The sequence below is a fragment of the Acomys russatus genome, chromosome 8 (assembly GCF_903995435.1).
Source record: "Acomys russatus chromosome 8, mAcoRus1.1, whole genome shotgun sequence".
Classification (NCBI taxonomy): domain Eukaryota; kingdom Metazoa; phylum Chordata; class Mammalia; order Rodentia; family Muridae; genus Acomys; species Acomys russatus.
Genome location: NC_067144.1, coordinates 40,203,300 through 40,221,706, shown reverse-complemented (window position 1 = coordinate 40,221,706; position 18,407 = coordinate 40,203,300). Strand labels below are relative to the sequence as shown.

Genomic DNA, 18,407 nt, shown 5'->3' with positions numbered 1-18,407 from the left:
TCCTCCAACCCTAGGAAGGGATCCTCGCATTTCCTAGTTTTTGTGAGGAAGAGCTGCACAGTAACTAGAAAGTTTGTTCCTGTGTTGGTCAGGGTAGCTAGACACCCTCTTAGAGACAAAGCTCTCCCCCTGCCCCCCCCCCCCCCCCCGCCTCCTCAATTCTAGCCTGTCTACTGAATTGAGGCCAAACTGTCTTCTAAGGGGCACTTTAAGGGAGAATTTGAAATCCAACCTGAAGTAAATTGTGATTTTGATAGCAATCACCAAATGGTTCTCTCAAAAGGAAGTGCCACTGTGTAGTTATGTGGATTTTTTTTCCTGACACCTTTTGGACAAAACTAGACCTCAGAAATCCTATAGAGTCTATAAAATTTATTTCTGGTTGTTCATCTTTTTAATTAAACATTGTTTGCATATAAGACCATTAAGGAGCTGGACTGGGTGGTGCACGCCCTTAATCCCAGCAAAGGCCAGAGGCGAGAGGCAGAGGCAGAGGCAGAGGTAGAGGCAGGCGGATCGCTGTGAATTCGAGGCCAGCCTGGTCTGCAAAGCAAGTCTAGGACAGCCAAGGCTACATAGAGAAACCCAGTCTCAAACAAAAACAAAAAACAAAAAACAAACCAAAAAAAAAAAAAAAAAAGAAAGAAAGAAGAAAAAAAGAAATTTAAAGAGGAGACAGTTCAGTCATTAATAGCGATTGTTGCTCTTTCAGAGACCCCAGTTCAGTTCCCAGAACCCACATGGTGAATTACAACCCATCTTAAGCCCAGTTCCAGAAAGATTAAGTGCCCTCTCTGGTCTCCTTGGGCACCATGTACATATGAAGTGCACTTACATACATACAGACAAGCAAAACACTAGGGCTGTTGGTATAACTCAGACAAATGCTACAAGGTCCATCACAGATGAGGAAGTTTGCTACAGGACTTGGCACATGTCAGCTTTGAATGACATTCAATCTGTCCCCGCTCAACCTGTAGCTCTTCTCTCCTGGAGGTCATTTGGCTGCCTGTGATTATTTGACCAGAGCCTAAATGCTGGAGCTGTGAGTTGAATGCAAAACAATGAGTTGTTTGATGAATATTGACATTCAAAAAGCCTATAGAACCATCCAAGTCCGAGGGCATTGAACCCCAAGACGGCTGGCGAGATGGCTGAGTAGGTAAAGGTATTTGTGTCCAAGCTTGATTGTCAGGTCTGTGTAATAGCAGGACAGAACTGACTCCCCAAGCTGCTCTCTGATGCCCATGTACAGTACTTGCACACACATACAAAATAAATAAATGTAATTAAAAGAACATTGGGAATTTTATGCATTCGCGAACCGTTTTATTAATTATCTGAATTACTTGTTATGAAGGCTGTGTCTTAAGAGTTTAATTTTTTTTTATGAATCCATAAGAAATCTTTGTATTTCCTGGATATTAACCTATTTCTTATTAAGTAGCAATGGTTTCCTGTTTGTATTAGTTATAGTTTCCACCAACCAGATATTCCACATATTACAGATCTGGGAAGTGTTGGAATTGTTCTCTAGTTTGTAGAGGGAGGGAAAAATCTGGTTCTTGAGACTAAGTTATTTATAACCTTAAAAACTGTAGTTGGAGTGTTCAATACAATGACACTCTCATTTATGGAGTAAAAATGTCTATAGATTCAAATTCCTTTTGTGTGTATGTGTGAAATCTTCAAACTGGCAAAATCATTACATCAGATACTTACCCATGCAGGTAAGACCCTGGTCTGATAGGGTTTGGGAAAGTGTGGTGCTTCCATAAAAACCTAAGTTCTTTGCTAGTGTAATAGCTTTCCCACATTGTAGTCATAGCTATAAGTCATAATATAGATGGTTAAGGCGTTGTGGCTTACTCTTTCTGAGAAGCACTTGCTCTCAAAACTAGGGCTCATGGGAGATAAGACTCCATGGCAGTTAGAAGATGGAACTGGCAGCATCTTCCCTTAAGCTAAGGAAGGATTAAATGGAAATAGAATCAGCTTGGCCAGTCAGTTTCAGCCTTGGAGGATATAGTATTTAAAAGTCAACAGCTTAGAGCCAGGTGTGGTGGCGCACGCCTTTAGTCCCAGCTCTTGGGAGGCAGAGGCAGGTGGATTTCTGTGAGTTCCAGGCTAGCCTGATCTACAAAGTGAGTCTAGGACAGCCAAGGCTGCATAGAGAAACCCTGTGGAAAACCAAAAAAGAAAAAGAAGAAAGAAACACCAAAATAAACAAACAAATAAATAATAAAATAAAACATATAAATAAATAAACAAATAGAAACAATAAAAGAAAAAAGAAAGCTTTGAGGTATAGGATTGGGAGAGGACACAGGGTCTGGACTTCCTTCCACCCTTATGGGTTTTTGTTTTGTTTTTAAGATTTGTTTATATATTATGTATATAGTGCTCTGTCTGCATGTACACCTGAAGGCCAGAAGGGGGCATCAGATCACATTATAGATGGTTGTGAGCCACCATGTGGTTGCTGGGAATTGAACTCAGGACCTTTGGAAGAGCAGTTAGTGCTCTTAACCACTGAGCCATCTCTCTAGCCCAAGGGTTTCTTTCATTCTTTTTTCTCTTTCTTTCTTTTTTCTTTTTTCTTTTCTTTTCTTTTCTTTTCTTTTTTTTTCAAGATAGGGTTTCTCTGTGTTGCCCTGGTGGTCCTAGACTCACTCTGTAGACAAGGCTGGCCTCAAACTCACAGCGATCTGCCTACCTGTGCCTCCTGAGCGCTGGCATTAAAGGTGTGCGTTACCATGCTTGGCCCACCCTTGTGTTTTAATGTGCACTAAAATGTTTATATTGTTTCACTCCACAGTTAATCAAAACGGAAGCAAGTGAAGGGAGCAACTACCTAGCTAACATCACACAGCAGGCAGCATTCCAAGGTAGGTGAGGAGCTGTTCCTGCCAGCTTTCGCAGAACATGAAAAGTCATGGTGCCACCTAGAGCAGCTAGTGGCCTTCTCCCTTAGTATCTTTCTTTGCAGATTAAAAAATGTAGTGGGCCGGGCTTAGTGGCACACGCCTTTAATCCCAGCACTTGGGAGGCACAGGCCGGTGGATTGCTGTGAGTTCGAGGCCAGCCTGGTCTACAAAGCAAGTCCAGGACAGCCAAGGCTACACAGAGAAACCCTGTCTTGGAAAAAAACAAAACAAAACAAAACAAAACAACACAACAACAACAAAAAGTAGCCATATGGGGCTGAAGAGAAGGCTCAGAAGTTAAAAAAACTCTCTGCTTTTCCAGAGGTCTCAAGTTCAATTCCCAGCAACTACATGGTGAATCACAAGAAAAACTAGGAGCATTCATGCAGTATCAGCAGTTGGAAGGGTAAGGCAGGATTGTCATGAGTCAGAGAAGCCAGCCTGGGTTATACAGCAAGATTAAAAAGGCCCTGGTTTTTTGTTGTTGTTGTTGTTGTTGTTGTTTGTTTTTTTTAAAGGCCCTGTATAGCAGCAGCAACACACACACACACACACACACACACAACACACACACAACACACACACACACACACACACGTCTAGGCATGCCCCTCTGCATCCCACCACTACATAGATGGGTACTCCCAGTACTTCAGAGTGTAAAAAAGGGGACCCCACCAGCCTAGATTACACAGGGAGGTGCTGTCAAAATCCAATTGAATACACAAAACCTAGAGGATCAGAAGGGATAAAACACAACTCGGTTTTAATATTGAAGATCATGAAGAGAACAAGAAGGAACTCAACAGAAGCTAAAAGTATATGGGAATTCTCCACAAATTTTTATCTAGATGGACAAATTCCAGGAATCTTTTTGACTACCCTGCTGTCCCAAGAGCCAAGCTTATAATTACAAAATCTATGTCAAAGTCAACTTGTAGAAAGAGGAGAGACTATAAACGATCTGTGCTACTTCCTAGTGTTGTTGGTATAATTAAGAAAAAAAAAAAAAAGAAAAATACCAGAGGTTCCATCAGAGATGAGGGACTTTGTTACAGGATTTGGTGCATGGTCAGCTTTGAATTACACTCAACTCCTTTCTTCCTAGTCTGGAGCTCTTCTCTCCTGGGGGGGGGGGGAGGGTCATTTGATTGCATGTGATTATTTGATCAGAGCCCAAAGGCTGGGGCTGTGAGTTGAATGCTAAACAATGAGTTATTTGACAAACACTGAAATTTAAAAAGCATCCAGAGTTAAGCAAGTATGAGGGCATTATTCATACAGACTTCTTACTAGGGAGAGCTACAGAAAGAAAAGAGGGGAAGGGAGGGAGGGAGGAAGGAAGGAAGGAAGGAAGGAGGAAGAGAGGAAGGGAAGTAGAGAGGAAAGGAAGGAAGCCCCACCCCTTTAAAGATAAAAAAAATGTACTACATGTCTACAGCTATTTCTTTTAACACTAACACTTTTGTCTTTGAAGACCAGAGTCAGGAAATTGTGTAGCTTTGTGAACACCCCTCCCTTTCTGCTGGGGACCAAAATGCCCGCTGTGTCTGATGTCACAGACAGTCCGGGCTGCGACCAAACTGTGTTGATTTCTGCCTCCAGTAAGCACCAGGAAGGAGAATCCCTCAGAGCCTCCCGCTTTTGCTCCCGTGGATTTCCAAACAAACCCGGGCGGGATGGGAGTGTCTTCTTGGCTCTGGAAGTCAATCCTCCTACCTTGTCCTGAAGCTACCCGCCTCACTTTCCCGGCCCTCCGTCACCAGTGATTTTCCTGTCCTGGACTCCAGGCGAGAGCGAGCGGCTGGTGACTGCCCCGCCCTAAAGGTAGGAACCTGGGAGCGCGCCTGCCGCCCCCGGGGGTCTCGGAGCCCTTCTCCAGTCTCCCGACTGCACTTTCGGCGCGAATTTGGGGGAGGCGGCCACGGTGCATCTGGCGCCAGCGACAAGGAGGAGCTTCCCGCAGCGTCGCACGCAGCGGCCGGGGACGCGGAGCCGGGTGCCGGCGGGCAGTGAGGGGACTGGTGGCTGTCTCAGACTCCCGGCGACACGGCGCCCTGCACCGCTTTGCCCGGCTACCCCCGTGTCCGTGCCACCTTGCTCAGGCTTTCGCTCGCAGCCGGCTCGGGGACCCGATGCGGCACACGCCGCGGGACAGACAGAAGCGCGCTGCGGAGAGCCATGCACATGCCTCTGCGGTCGCCGCGCCCGGGCCTCGGCCGGTAACTCTCTGCCGCTTGGCTGTGGGTCGGCTTGGCTAGGGGTGCGGGGAGTCTCCCCGCCCAGCGGGAGGCTGGTGGGGTGCTGCCCAGATACTGGGGTTCTGCAACCGCTTGAGAGTAGAAAAAGATACTCTGCGCGCTCTCGGTCCCTTCGTCCCCTGCCATTCCCCCAGAGCAGTGCGGGAACTACAGGGTCCCCCGAGACCCTCTAGCCAACCTGGTGTGCGGGGGCTCTCCTGTAGGGTCCTGGAGCTGCTATGGAGGACCCCGGGAGTGTAGCGGCCAGGGGCGCGGGGACACTGCTCTCCTTGGTCGTCCCGGAATCTGTGAGCTGGGAGGCCGACAGGGGTACATGGTTCCTAGCTCACCATTGTTTGTTAAAGGGTCTGTAAGCGTGGAGAGGCGAGTGAGTCTAGAAGGTTCTTTTTTTTTTTTTCAACAAAGTTTCCCAAGAAATCCTCCTTGCCATAATAAAACTAAACCTAACAAAATACCAAGGCAGTTTGTTTGGAGCCAAGGGCTACAGTGAGAAAACTGCAGTTTTGGCTGCTGTGAATTTTTAAGAGAGAGAGAGAGAGAGAGAGAGAGAGAGAGAGAGAGAGAGAGAGAGAGAGAGAGAGAGAGAAAACCAACTTGCTGTTTTGCGGTTTTTGCCTCGGGAGCTCCCATAGACTTTCTTCAGCTCCCTTTTTATGTGCTGTTATTTTGGGTGAGTTAAAAGAAAATTTATAAAAAGCCATTTCTAGAAACCGAAGAAACTCGAAGCGCCCTTTAGGATCTCCAGAGGAAGCCAGGAGAAGGGCAGGCTTGGGGGTGAAGAATTTTCTTTAAAGGTAGTATGTAAAAATTGTGTGGGGGTGGGGATGGGAAGGACGTGGTAGGTGCTAGCCTATTAGAAACCACACATTCCAAATTCAGAAGTCAAATTTGTTTTTAGGAGGATCACCTTAGCACCATGATTAGTGGATGGATCAGCAGATCCTTCCTTGCTGCCGTGCCCTGTCCTGTTGACCTTCAGGCCACTAACGTTTCCTCAGAGTGCCATGGGTGCCTCTATTAGACTCCACTGACTATTTGACTTTCTGGGTCTTCAAATCCAATTTTCTCTCCCAGCTCCTGACCGACCATGGAGCTATCTTTTTATTTACACGGTGGTGTTAAATATTTGGGAGGCTCTGATCAAGGTGCCCACTTATTTTTCATCTAAGAGCACGGTGATTTGATGTTTGTTAATTAGTTTCGGTTGCCGCCTTTAGAAATCACCAAGGATTGCTTTTCAAACCAGGATCAGAAGGAAACAAAACTATAGCTGGTTAGTTTGACTTTGAATAAGGACATGTGCTTCAGAGCTTCCTTAGATTACGGCAGCTTTGGATCAAGGAAATTATTTGTATGAATCTGATCTGTTTTTCCAAGCGCCTCCAAGGTTAATGTAGACAAGGCAGAGTGGTCACTCATTGCCTAATTGCCTTTTTCCACGAAAAAATGTCCTAACATAGTCATGAGTGTTATTTTTAGATCCAATTGTGTCCTGATGTACTAGTGGTACAACTTAATGGGACTGCCATTGTGAAAATATTTTAGTAGCCTTATGGCAGGTACCTTTTTCCCTCATGTCCAAAATCAATTACGCCCCCCCCCCAAAAGTTGAGCACCAAAGAGGAGATGACCTGACAGAAGAATGCAATCAAAATGCACCAGGCTGTCTTTTGTAAAATTGAAATTCTCCAGTTTCCCACTCCGGAACTCAGTGGCACAGTCCTTTTCTTCTGTCAGAGATATTTCTGTGTTCCACGTCCATGAAACACAGGTGAACACTGCCCTGGTTCCATTTCCATGATCAACTTCGTCAGCCCAGCATGCAGAGTCCAGGCGGCTTTTGTGGAAATTAGGAATCTTTACCTGCTTCTGGATGGCCACGTCCACTGCAAAGGGCATGGCTGCATGGAGTGAGTGTGAGTGCTCATGCTGATTCCTGGTGTGTTCGCACGAGTCATTTCATTTAATATTCCCAGCAATGCCGGGACAAAAGTTTTAGCCTCATTTTAAAGCCATGAGAAGTGAAGACGCCCCTAAGCTTGAGTTGTAGTAGAATCCTGTGATATGGAAGCCTTATATTCTTTGTTTATGTCTTCACACACACACACACACACACACACACACACACACACACACACACACACACAGAGTTATAGATTGGTCAGGTTGTTACTGACTTCCTAATTACCACTCATTCCAGAGAGACTTCCTAGAGAGATATCTTGTATGTTTTGGTGTCCTTTCCCTTTGACACCTTCAGACATTCACTTTGTTTCTATATACTGCAGAGCTTTAATACACCGTTGGATGTAGGATATCTGGGTAGTCTAGGGAGCGCGCTGTCTCCCCTGGGTTATATTCTTTTTTTTTTTTTTAAGTATAAATTTATTTTAGACTTATTTATTTTTACTTTTTAAAACATAGTTTATTAATTTATTCATATTACATTTAAATTGTTATCCCATCCCTTGTATCCTCCCATTCCTCCCTCCCTCCCATTTTCCCCTTACTCCCCTCCCCTATGACTGTGACTGAGGGGGACCTCTTCCCCCTGTATGTGCTCATAGGGTATCAAGTCTCTTCTTGGTAGCCTGCTATCCTTCATCTGAGTGCCACCAGGTCTTCTCATCCAGGGGATGTGGTCAAATATGGGGTACCAGAGTTCGTGTGAAAGTCAGATCCCACTCTCCACTCAACTGTGAAGAATGTCCTGTCCATTGCCTAGATCTGGGTAGGGGTTCGAAGTTTTCTGCATGTATTGTCCTTGGCTGGTGCCATAGTTTGAGCAGGACCCCTGGGCCCAGATCCGCCCATCATAATGATCTATTTGTAGGTTTCTAGGACCCTCTGGGTCCTTCTATTTCCCCATTCTTCCTTGATTCTCTCACCTAGAGTCCCAATAGGAAGTCTTTCCCTCTGTCCCACTTTCCTGGTAAGTAAAGATTTCCTTGGGACCTGGGTTATATTCTAAACTTCCTTACTTCCTAAAGATAAAGTTTTTCTGAAGTTCCTACTTCCTCCAAGGCCAGCTCTGTCTCGCTTGTGTGTAGTCTTCCAGAGACACATCCTCATCCTCCGCTGTAAAATGAACTTTTGCTCTTGTGCATGCCTACTGCTGTGGATACTGGCATCCTTCACAGTTCTGAGTTAACACTTGTAGGATTTGAAAAAGAATCAGAGGCTGAGAGATGATGACTCAATGGGTAAAGGTTTGCTATCAAGCCTAAGAGAGATTTATGGGACCCATTATGGTAGAAGGTGAGGACCAATCCCAAAAGTTGAATTATGGCATGGAGCAAGCTTGGTGTGTGGGACAAAATAGTCCACAAAGGCTTTATATGTGTCAATTTTTATGGTTCTGTATCAAGGTGTTAGAAACAGGGTTGTCTCACTTTCTGTGGGTGGCAGGAGCTCTCCTGGTGGTGACACCTACCATTGTAATCACTTCAGGGTTGATCAAGAACTTGACTGCTGGTCCCCTCAGGCTAAGGAAGATTCTGGGTGTGAAGCTGTGAGAGTTAGAGAGAGTAAGGAGCAGGAGGATCTGTTTTCTCCCCTGTGTCTGAATTCCTTTTCTTGGTCATAGAATAAGAGTTGCTAGGCTGTCTTTCCTTGCTACACGTTCTGATCGGTTGCCAGGGGATTTCCTTTCGTGGGAAGTTGGGAAAAAGTGGAAGGAAAGCAACTGGCCCTTAGGAAGTTTTCCTTATCATGAATACTAAAAAAAAAAAAAAAAAAAAGTCCTGTTCTCTCCATTTCTCTCACCTTCTCATATATGTGGCCCAAGATAAAGTATATAGATGACGTCATTTTTTTCAGTAGCATGTAAACACTTTGAAGACTCTATAATTGTTCATGTGCTTTTTATCTCTTTGAGAATGGAAGTTGTTGTTTCTCCTTATAGCCCTGTAGCCTTGGCTGTCCTGGACTGTCCTCAGACTCACAGAGATCCACCTGCATCTGTCTCTCCGAATGCTGGGACTGAAGGCATGTGCCACCACTGCCTGGTTAAGGTTTTAACATGGTGAGATGCAAGAAAGCTAGAGATTTCTCCAACGCTTTAGGATCATTCTTGCCTTCCACGTTGAGGAAGTAGACCTGGAGTTGGTGGTATGAAGGGGAAGGGAGCTGCCCGCCCTAAGAGGCGATGCAACAGAGGAAAGTAGCTTCCAGTGAATCTTGGGTGACCTGTTGTGCTGTCATCCATAAGGTAGGATATTCTTTTTGTTTTGTTTTGTTTTGTTTTTTTCGAGGCAGGGTCTCTCTGTGTTATCCTTGACTGTCCTTGACTCGCTCTGTAGACCAGGCTGGCCTCGAACTCACAGCGGTCCACCTGCCTCTGCCTCCCGAGTGCTGGGATTAAAGGCGTGCGCCACCACACCCGGCAAGGTAGGATATTCTTTACGCACAATAAAGCTAACTTAGTATGCCTGTATAACAAGAGGTGTTCCAGGGAAGAGCTGTGGAGGGCAGAAGGGAGGGCATTATTCCAGGAAGAGGAAACAGCTACTACAAAGGTTCAAGGACATGCATGGATTTGGAGTGTTGGGGAAAGGAGAGGTCAGTATGGGGGAGATTATGGGGTAATGTGTAGCTCTAGAAGAGTGCAGAGAGTGAAGTGGGAGATGGAGTTCAAGATGCAGAAGGAGGGGGGGCCGCAGATTTTTTTAGGGTGCCATCAAACCTCTCTGGAAAGTTGCTGGGTATACTTAATTGGAGCCGCCTTTAGCCAGTGAACACTAGATCACGCCCCACTCTGCACAGAATTGCAGCCTCCGGGGGACTTACTCATTGCCAATCACTGAGCTCTGCCTTCATTCCAATCCAGTGCCAGGCATATGTATACACAGAGGCAGGGTGCAGAGAACCTGCCTGGATTCCCCAGAGCCTCTGAAGAAAACTCACGTATTTGCTTAATTTCAGGTTCATGCATAAAACTCTATCATTACTCTCAACTGTTCTGTGGACTGAATGTTTTGTGTCTCTGAAGCCTTCGGGTTGGCTGGTCGTATCTGAAACCGGATACCAGAAGTTAATTATCTATTTAAATTAAGTCATGGCTGAAAACAATAGGCAAGACAGGCTGCTGCTGAGAGAGGCACAATTCTAAATCACACAAAGGTCTTGGCCTCCCTGAACTTGTTTCTTACCCTCTTGGTAGCTTGTCTTATGGCTTCTTTGTACAGAAGTCTTGTCTGTTTGTCATGGGAACACAGTATACCTGTGGCAGTTTCCTCTTCATTTCTCTCTAGGCTTGATCTTGGAAATGTGAGAGTAGCACACGGATCTGGGATTTATTATTTCTGCCTTATCAGAGATGCTCAGACCTCCTGTAAACCTTCAATTATTCTTTGATTCCAGGAGGTCTCATGTGACCTGCATATTACTCTCTGGAAAAGACTGGCCTGGATTTTAGAGAGAAAATTGCTTTTGAGATTTTTTTTTTTTTTTTTTTTTTTGAGACATGGTCTCTCTGTGCTAGCCTTGGCTTTCCTGGACTCGATTTGTAGACAAGGCTGGCCTGGAACTCACTGTGATCTGCGTGCCTCTGCATGCACCACCACGCCCAGCTGCTTTTGAGATTCTTTGATATGTTTATTTCTCGTCACTTATCCATAAGCTGCTTACTTTTGCCTTTTTTCTTTTTCTTCACTATTTTTTTTCTTTTAAAATGGGGTCTTGCTGTGTAGGTCAGAACTTTCTGCCACAGCCTCTCGAGTACATGTACTCAGCTTTGTATTCTTGTTCTTTCAATTGATTTAAGTGGCATAAAATCTAGAATTCACTTCTGTTTGCGAGAACAGACTGTTCAACACCGAGAGGTAGCAAACGGTCGGCAGACAACACAACTGTTCTAGTTTCCTTTATGTTGCTGTGATAAACACCATGATCGAAAGCAACACAGGAAGGAAAGGATTCATTTGCCTGATAGTCCACCATTGAGGGGACACTCAATAGGGACCTTCAAACAGAAACCTTGGAGGAAGAAGCTTATCGGCCTCCTCCCTCGGCTCCCTCAGGTCCTGGTTCCATACAGCCAAGCCCACCTGTCCAGGGATGCCACCTTCCAAGGTGGGCAGGGCCTTCTCACGTCATTTAACAATTGAGGTCCACAGGTCGAACTGAGCTAATGGTGGCAATTCCTCAATTGAGATTTCCTCTTCCTGGGTGTGTCAAATTGATAACCAAAATTAGCCGTCCACCATCTAATGCTTAGACAATGGCTAATGTTCATATATTAGCTCAGTTACACAACTGTCACATATCAGCATTCATCCTGGTAGTTTTTATGATCACCGGTGTGTTGTTTGAAAAGCTCCTCCCACTAGAGAAAACAGGCTCATCCCCAATACTTTGTTCATGCTTGTTGAAACTCTAAGCTGGGTATGGTGGCTGCATCTACTTCTTTGGTTTTTTTTGTTGTTGTTGTTTGTTTCCTTATGTAGTCTTGGTTGTCCTGGACTCACTTTGTAGGCCAGGCTGGCCTCAAACTCACAACAATCCCCCTTCCTCTTTTCCCGAGTGCTGGGATTAAAGGCGTGCACCACCACACCCAGCCCTGGTTTTTCTTTTTCTCTTTTTCTTTTGGTTTTTCAGGGTTTCTCTGTGTAACCTTGGCTGTCCTGGACTTGCTTTGTAGACAAGTCTTGCCTCAAACTCACAGAGATCTCTGTGAATGCTGCTTCCTGAGTGCTGGGATTAAGGGGTGTGACACCATGCCCTTCTGGCTGCATCTACTTCTAACCCTTGAATTTGTGATGTGGGGTCAAGAGGATCTGGGGTTTGAGGACAGTTTGGGGTACATAAAAGAATCATCTCTGAAAACAAAACAATCCATCAAAGGATATGGAGCCCAAAAAACCTAAAACTGTAGAGAATAATACATTTTCTTTCTGGAAAATTACGGTGTACTTAGCTGGGAGAGATGGGTGTGTAGATGCCAGCGGGTGAGTGTTCTGATGTTTGTTTTCATGTGCAGCAAACTCTCAGTACAGTTTCATAATTCCCAGTTGGTGATAATTTGTGTTGGCTTAGTCAAGTTTGTGGCTGCAATAATGAGTGTGCCATCAACATGAACAGCAAAGGTAATTGCCTCTTTAGGAATAAGACAGCTCAACAACAGGCCTGGTCACTCAGTGCTCTCCTCACAGCTGCTCTGGAAGGTGATAACAGGAAAGGTGAAAGTTCAAGGCCAGTATGGATAACTTAACGAGTCCGTGTTTCAAAAGTTGAGTCACATAACATGTATGAAGCCCCCCCCCCAGAAAGTTTATTTATTCATAGTTTGATTCAACTCCCCTTAATTCCATTCCCACCCCACACTCTGCAAGCAAGCAGTTTTTTTAGGCCATAATTTCATTGCTTATCAAGTTTCAACTGATAATTCTGGTGTTTCCTAGATACCTGTTTGGTACCACTTACTAAGTTAGTGCCCCAGGGTACAAAAAGTTCTCTGTCAGAACTGCCAGAGTGGGGTGGATTGCTAGAGAGTGGAGGAAACTTGGACTGGAAGAAGAGGAAAAGCAGAGCTGCTGTGGGGTCAGGACAAAGCTGGGGGATAAGAAACGTCACAGGTTGACCAACTCCTGTTATGGATGGCTGACTATGCTTAAATATTGAAAATTATCTAGGGATATGATTCACTGGCAGAGGACTTTCTTAGCATGCACGAGCCATAGAGTTCAACGCTTGCACCATCCACAACAAATATGCATACTAGAAAGTGAAATTATGGGGGCTGGAGAGATGGCTCAGACGTTAAGAGCACTGTCTGCTCTTCCAAAGATCCTGAGTTCAGTTCCCAGCAACCACATGGTGGCTCACAGCCATCTATAATGTGATCTGGTGCCCTGTTCTGGCTTGCAGTTGTACATGCAGGCAGAGCACTGTATATATAATAAGTAAATAAATCGAGAGAGAGAGAGAGAGAGAGAGAGAGAGAGAGAGAGAGAGAGAGAGAGAGAATGCGTGTGTGCCAGGCAGTAGTGGTGCATGCCTTTAATCCCAGCACTTGGGAGGCAGAGGCATGCAGATCCATGTGAGTTTGAGGCCAGCCATGTCTACAGAGTGAGTTCCAAGACAGCCAGAGCTGCTACACAGAGAAACCTTGTCTGAAAAAAAACAAAAACAAAAAAGGCGGGCGTGGGGAGGGATTATGTCTAGCACTGGTGGCACACTCCTTTTATCCTAGCAATCTAGAGGCAAAGACAGGCAAGTGGATCTCTTGAGTTCTAGTCCAGCCTGGTCTGCAGGGAGAGTTTTAGGATAGCCAGGGCTACGCAGAGAAATCCTGTTTCAAAAAATAAAAAAAAAAAACAGGAATTAATTTATAATTTTAACAGAGTGTTGGCTGCCTTGGAAGAAGCAATAGAATGTTCCTGAGGTCAGGAGGGCACTGCCTGCTCCTAGTTAGTCACTTCTGCTTTCCTTAGATGAGACCCTTGTGCTGACATTCATCATTGTTGATAGTGTCTTGGTTGTATCCTTTTGGCATTGCTGTTGGCACTGTACGCATTACAGCTCAGGTGGAAAGGTATCCTGGCAGTCTGAAGCTAAGTAATACCATAAAGCCACACCACGCAGCAAACTTCATGCAAGCCATTTATAGGGAGTGGGAGAGAAAAACCCCAGAAGGTTGGCTACCTCTGCTCCCACAAGAAACAGCAGGGAACTGGGTGGAACACAGACTTCTTGAGACGAGGGGGAGGGCAGAGCTTTCCAGGTGGGCTGGCATTGGAGGGATTATGTGTGATTGGTGGGATCTTTTTGTTAGGGAAGTCTGTTTGTGGACCAGCCACTGAAGGGTGTGTGTATGTGTGTGTGTGTGTGTGTGTGTGTGTGTGTGTGTGTGTGTGTGTGTGTGTGTGTGTGTGTGTGTTTTACTTGCAAGTCTTGAAGGTTTACACAGTTTACAAAGGAAGTATCTGTCCTGCCACTTGAGTTGGTGTGAATAGCCACACAGACCTATGGATTCTGAAGGTTCCATGGCACCAGGGTCTATGGCTGAGCACGAGGGCCTGGCCTCCCTTTGAAGGTGTCATTTGCTCACTTCTTGTCAACTCTAGCATGCAGCTCATGATCAAACCTGTGGTTCTTTAAAAAAAAAAATTTTTTTTTTAATTTTATGTGCATTGGTGTGAGGATGTCAGATCCCCTGGAATTGTAATTACAGACAGCAGTGAACCACCACGTGGGTTCTGGGAATTGAACGGGGGTCCTCTGGAAGAGCAGTTAGTGCTCTTTAACTGCTGAGCCATCTCTCCAGCCTCTCCCACCCCCACCCTCGCCCAGGCCTGTAATCTTATTTGGAAATAGAATTGAATCTGATGTAATTATGATGAGGTTATATTGGAATAGGATGGGCCCTTAAAACAATTAATTGATGTAATGCTGGAGGCCTGGTGAAAACACCAGGTGAAGGTAGAGACTTCCGGGATGAATGTATAAGGCACTGCGTGCTGTAAGGTTACCTGCAAAGCTCACAGAGCGCGAGAGAAGCGACTGACTCCCGGAGGGAACGTGGGGCCTGCCAGCATCTTCCCTCCAGACTTCGGAACTGTGTGAGACAGCATTTATTGATTGCTTGAAGCTCCTCCCACCTCCCTCCAGTTCCTGAAGCCCTAGACACTGTACAGAGAGGGTCTGCAGTGGACTGATGTGCTACCTCTCTTTGGATACCACGGGCGTTGACCTCGCTTTGGGTCTCAGGACTGCCTCACGGAGAAGGCAGAGGCTGTCTCTGCCTAAGTTCCCCCGGTGAGCTGACTCCCCAGGCTTGCTCTCTGGCCCCTTGCTCCTTCCGGTGTGAAAGTGCCTCGTGGGATGATGGGTTTGGTGCTGCCGTGTGACTTTTCCTTTTCCCTACTCAGCTCTTGAAGTCCTGATTAAGACACAGGATGAACCTTGAATATTAATCCTTTTACTTATCTGGCCCTCTCTGAGCAGGCCTTTCCCCAGACCCAGGCTGAAGCCTTATTGCGGGGTGCAGTTTTCCCAGTTCTCCGCTCCAGAAAAAATCTTTGAAAGAAAAACAAAAACAAAAACCAGCATGTTGTATTTTAAAATGAAGGCCCAGTTTTCCTGAATGCTGTGCTGTCTTGCGAATAGATGCTTCATTCTGCTGCACGTGGGCAAATTGAAGAATGGTTTTCATATGCGAAAAATATAACCTGCTGAAAAACAGCTTGACAGTGGGATTCTCGATAGTAAGGAATTGTGCAGGGCTTATGAGTCTACAGGATGTTTTATTTTGAGCAAAGGTTGATTTTTTTTTTTTTCCCTAAACTGCCTTACTACTGGATCTAGTTTTTTTTTTTTTTTTTTTTTTTTTTTTTTTTTTGGTTTTTTCGAGACAGGGTTTCTCTGTGTAGCCTTGGCCATCCTGGACTCACTTTGTAGACCAGGCTGGCCTCGAACTCACAGCGATCCGCCTGCCTCTGCCTCCCGAGTGCTGGGATCAAAGGCGTGCGCCACCACGCCCGGCTTGGATCTAGTTTTTATTTGTGTCTAAATTTCTAGTGTGATCACAAGGAAGGTACTGTTTTGAAATCCCCAGGGCGAGTCCACAGACTCTGCCCAATTTCTGTGCTCTGTGTTGGTGTCCTGGTTTCCAGGCCTAGAGAATCAGCAGGCAGCAGTTCTGTTACATGCTCTGAGCACAGACTGCATTTTAGTCTCCTTTCATATGTTTAGTCTAGAGTGGCTGCAGAGTAGAGATGCAGTCTCCAGCTTCCCTTCTCTGTCTGTGCTGTCAGTAGCTATGGGAACATCTTCAGGGCAATTAAAAACCAAAAATGTAAAACTTTCAGGAGTTTAAGTGATGTTAATTTTAGCCGGGTGTGGTGGCCCACACCTTTGATCCCAGCACTTGGGAGGCAGAGGCAGGTGGATCGCTGTGAGGTTGAGGCCAGCCTGGTCTACAAAGTGAGTCCAGGACAGCCAAGGCTACACAGAGAAACCCTGTCTCGAAAAACCAAACCAAACCAAACCAAACCCCAGCAAAGTAATGTTAATTTTGTTTTCTTGGGGGGGGGGGGGGGGGGGGGGGGGGGTGTGTTTGTGTGTGTGGGTGTGTGTGTGTGTTGTGTGTGTGTGTGTGTGTGTGTGTGTGTGTGTGTGTGTGTGTGTGTGTGTGTGTGTGTGTGTGTGTGTGTGTGTGTGTGTGTGATTTCTCAGTCCACTGAGTCTTTCAGCTTCTAGTTCTTGGCATTTGTACCTGGAGAAAAAGGAATTTTAGTCTACTCTTATCTTTCAGAAAATACATATTTATTGTAACAAATTATAAAGTAGCTTACCTTGAACAAGCAGTTAAGAGGTCATCAGTGGAACAACAGGTTCTGTTTATGTTATGGTTGATTGTCTTAAGTGTGTGACTAGGGATTTGCCTGTCAGCTGACCACAATTTAAGCTCAACCGTTGCATCCCGAGATCCTGTGGTGCCTGATAGATGGATAGTAAATCTAAGATGAAAGGGTGAGTCTACAGATGGTAAGAGCTCTTTGATCTGGCCAGTTTTCTTACCAAATTACTAAAGGGATTTCAGTTGAGTTAGGCCAGGGGTCTCCTGAAGGCTGGGAGGGTTTTCCTCAGCCTGGATGTTTTGGACTTCCGCCAGGAACTGAGCAGAGGCGCCATCTCCTGGCCTTGTCTGTGGAATGTGCTAAAGCTTTTTTTTTTTTTTTTTTTTTTTGTAGTTGTGAAAGTGGCACCAAATAGATGGACTCCATGGAGACTCCCATGTGCTGGCATTACTTCTTGCATTGGGAACATAGATTACTTTTTATTTCCTTTCTTTGGGGAAGATGTTGTATTTCATTGTAAGTCATCTCGACTCCACCTCCCCACCCCTGGCCCCCACCCTCCCAAGACAAAGGCCCTTCTTTTGAAGAATGTGGGCATTAGTAAATAGTTATATATATTTTGAAATATCTAATGTTTGAGGATGGGTATTTTTTTTCCCAGATGCTTGTTTATAAAAACAATGTTGAAGGTGCAGGAATCCCACAGATGAGTCTTAATGTATTTGTAGTTCTGACTTCAATTTATGCATGACAGTCCGTATACTTTATCCTAATGTCTTTGAGCTAAAAACGCAGCAAATGCAAATAAGGTTCTTGTCTGTAGTTAATAGTTTTCAGACATTTCACTGAGTCATTATCTCTGCACAGAACACACTCTACAATCCTTTTTTTGTTTTGTTTTGTTCTTTGTTTTTTTCGAGGCAGAGTTTCTCTGTGTAGCCTTGGCTGTCCTGGACTCAGTTTGTAGACAAGAGTGGCCTCAAACTCACAGAGCTCTGCCTGCCTCTGCCTCCCAAATGTTGGAATTAAAGGCGCGCGCCACCACCGCCCATCTAGGATGCTTTTTTGTTAACACTATAAATTAGGAATTTATTACCTTAAGATTGTTTTCATGGATTTTGTTTGTGTGTGTCTGTTTGCATGCACATGCATGGTCATGCCTTGCACATGTGTGAAGGTCAGAGCCAGGTCGTGGCACTCAGTTCTGTCCTTCTATCATGTTGTTTTTGGTGAACGCTCTCAGGCTGCCACTGGAACATTTGCAGGTGCTCTCATCCTCTGTCTGGGATGTTCTTCCTTCTTAGCCTGTTTCATGAGACTCAGTCTCATCTTTCAGAAAGTGTTTCCTGCCTCTCCCTGCCTGGATTAGTTCTGACAGCTCTCAACTATAATTAGATAAATGCTCACAAGTGGCGTGCTGTAGTATGACTCTGAGGCACTGAATCCCTGCTGGCTAGAACAATGTGTGCTGTTCTGTAGACAGTCGGAATTTGTTTATTTGTTTATTTGGTACCAAAAATATCACTAGAAATGAAACAATGCTGAGAGTTAATTTTACCGATACTGGATTTTAGTCAGCACTCTTGGCTACAAGGGTTATTAGTATAGTGACATTTGGATGTAAATCTAAGATATATGGTTTCATAAAAACAGATAACTAAAGGTTTATTTATAATAATGAAATAGATAGTACTCCAAATTAAGACCCGCCTCTCATTTGTAACTTGGGTTAGGAGACCTTCTACAGGACAGTGGTAGATATGTTGTCACATGGATTTGGCCTGAAAAGCAGGACAATTTCTAACGCTGGAATCTTACAGTTTGATTTCTGTTTTCCCTCAGCCCAATTCATTTCTTTATTTTAAAGGTAGCCAAAGAGCAGAGAGAGGCTGACAGAGAAGAGGTAGAAGGTACAGAAT

The 18,407-nt window shown here is 45.0% G+C and overlaps 1 protein-coding gene across 1 annotated transcript in view; it reads left to right on the top strand.

Moving 5' to 3' along the window:
* Nucleotides 1-4,428: 4,428 nt before the first annotated feature.
* Nucleotides 4,429-18,407, top strand: part of St3gal6 (ST3 beta-galactoside alpha-2,3-sialyltransferase 6) — a 55,852-nt gene continuing 41,873 nt past the window's right edge. The window contains exon 1 of the mRNA XM_051150097.1: nucleotides 4,429-4,754. The gene's annotated coding sequence lies outside the window, so the exon portion shown is untranslated. The remainder of the gene's footprint in view (nucleotides 4,755-18,407) is intronic.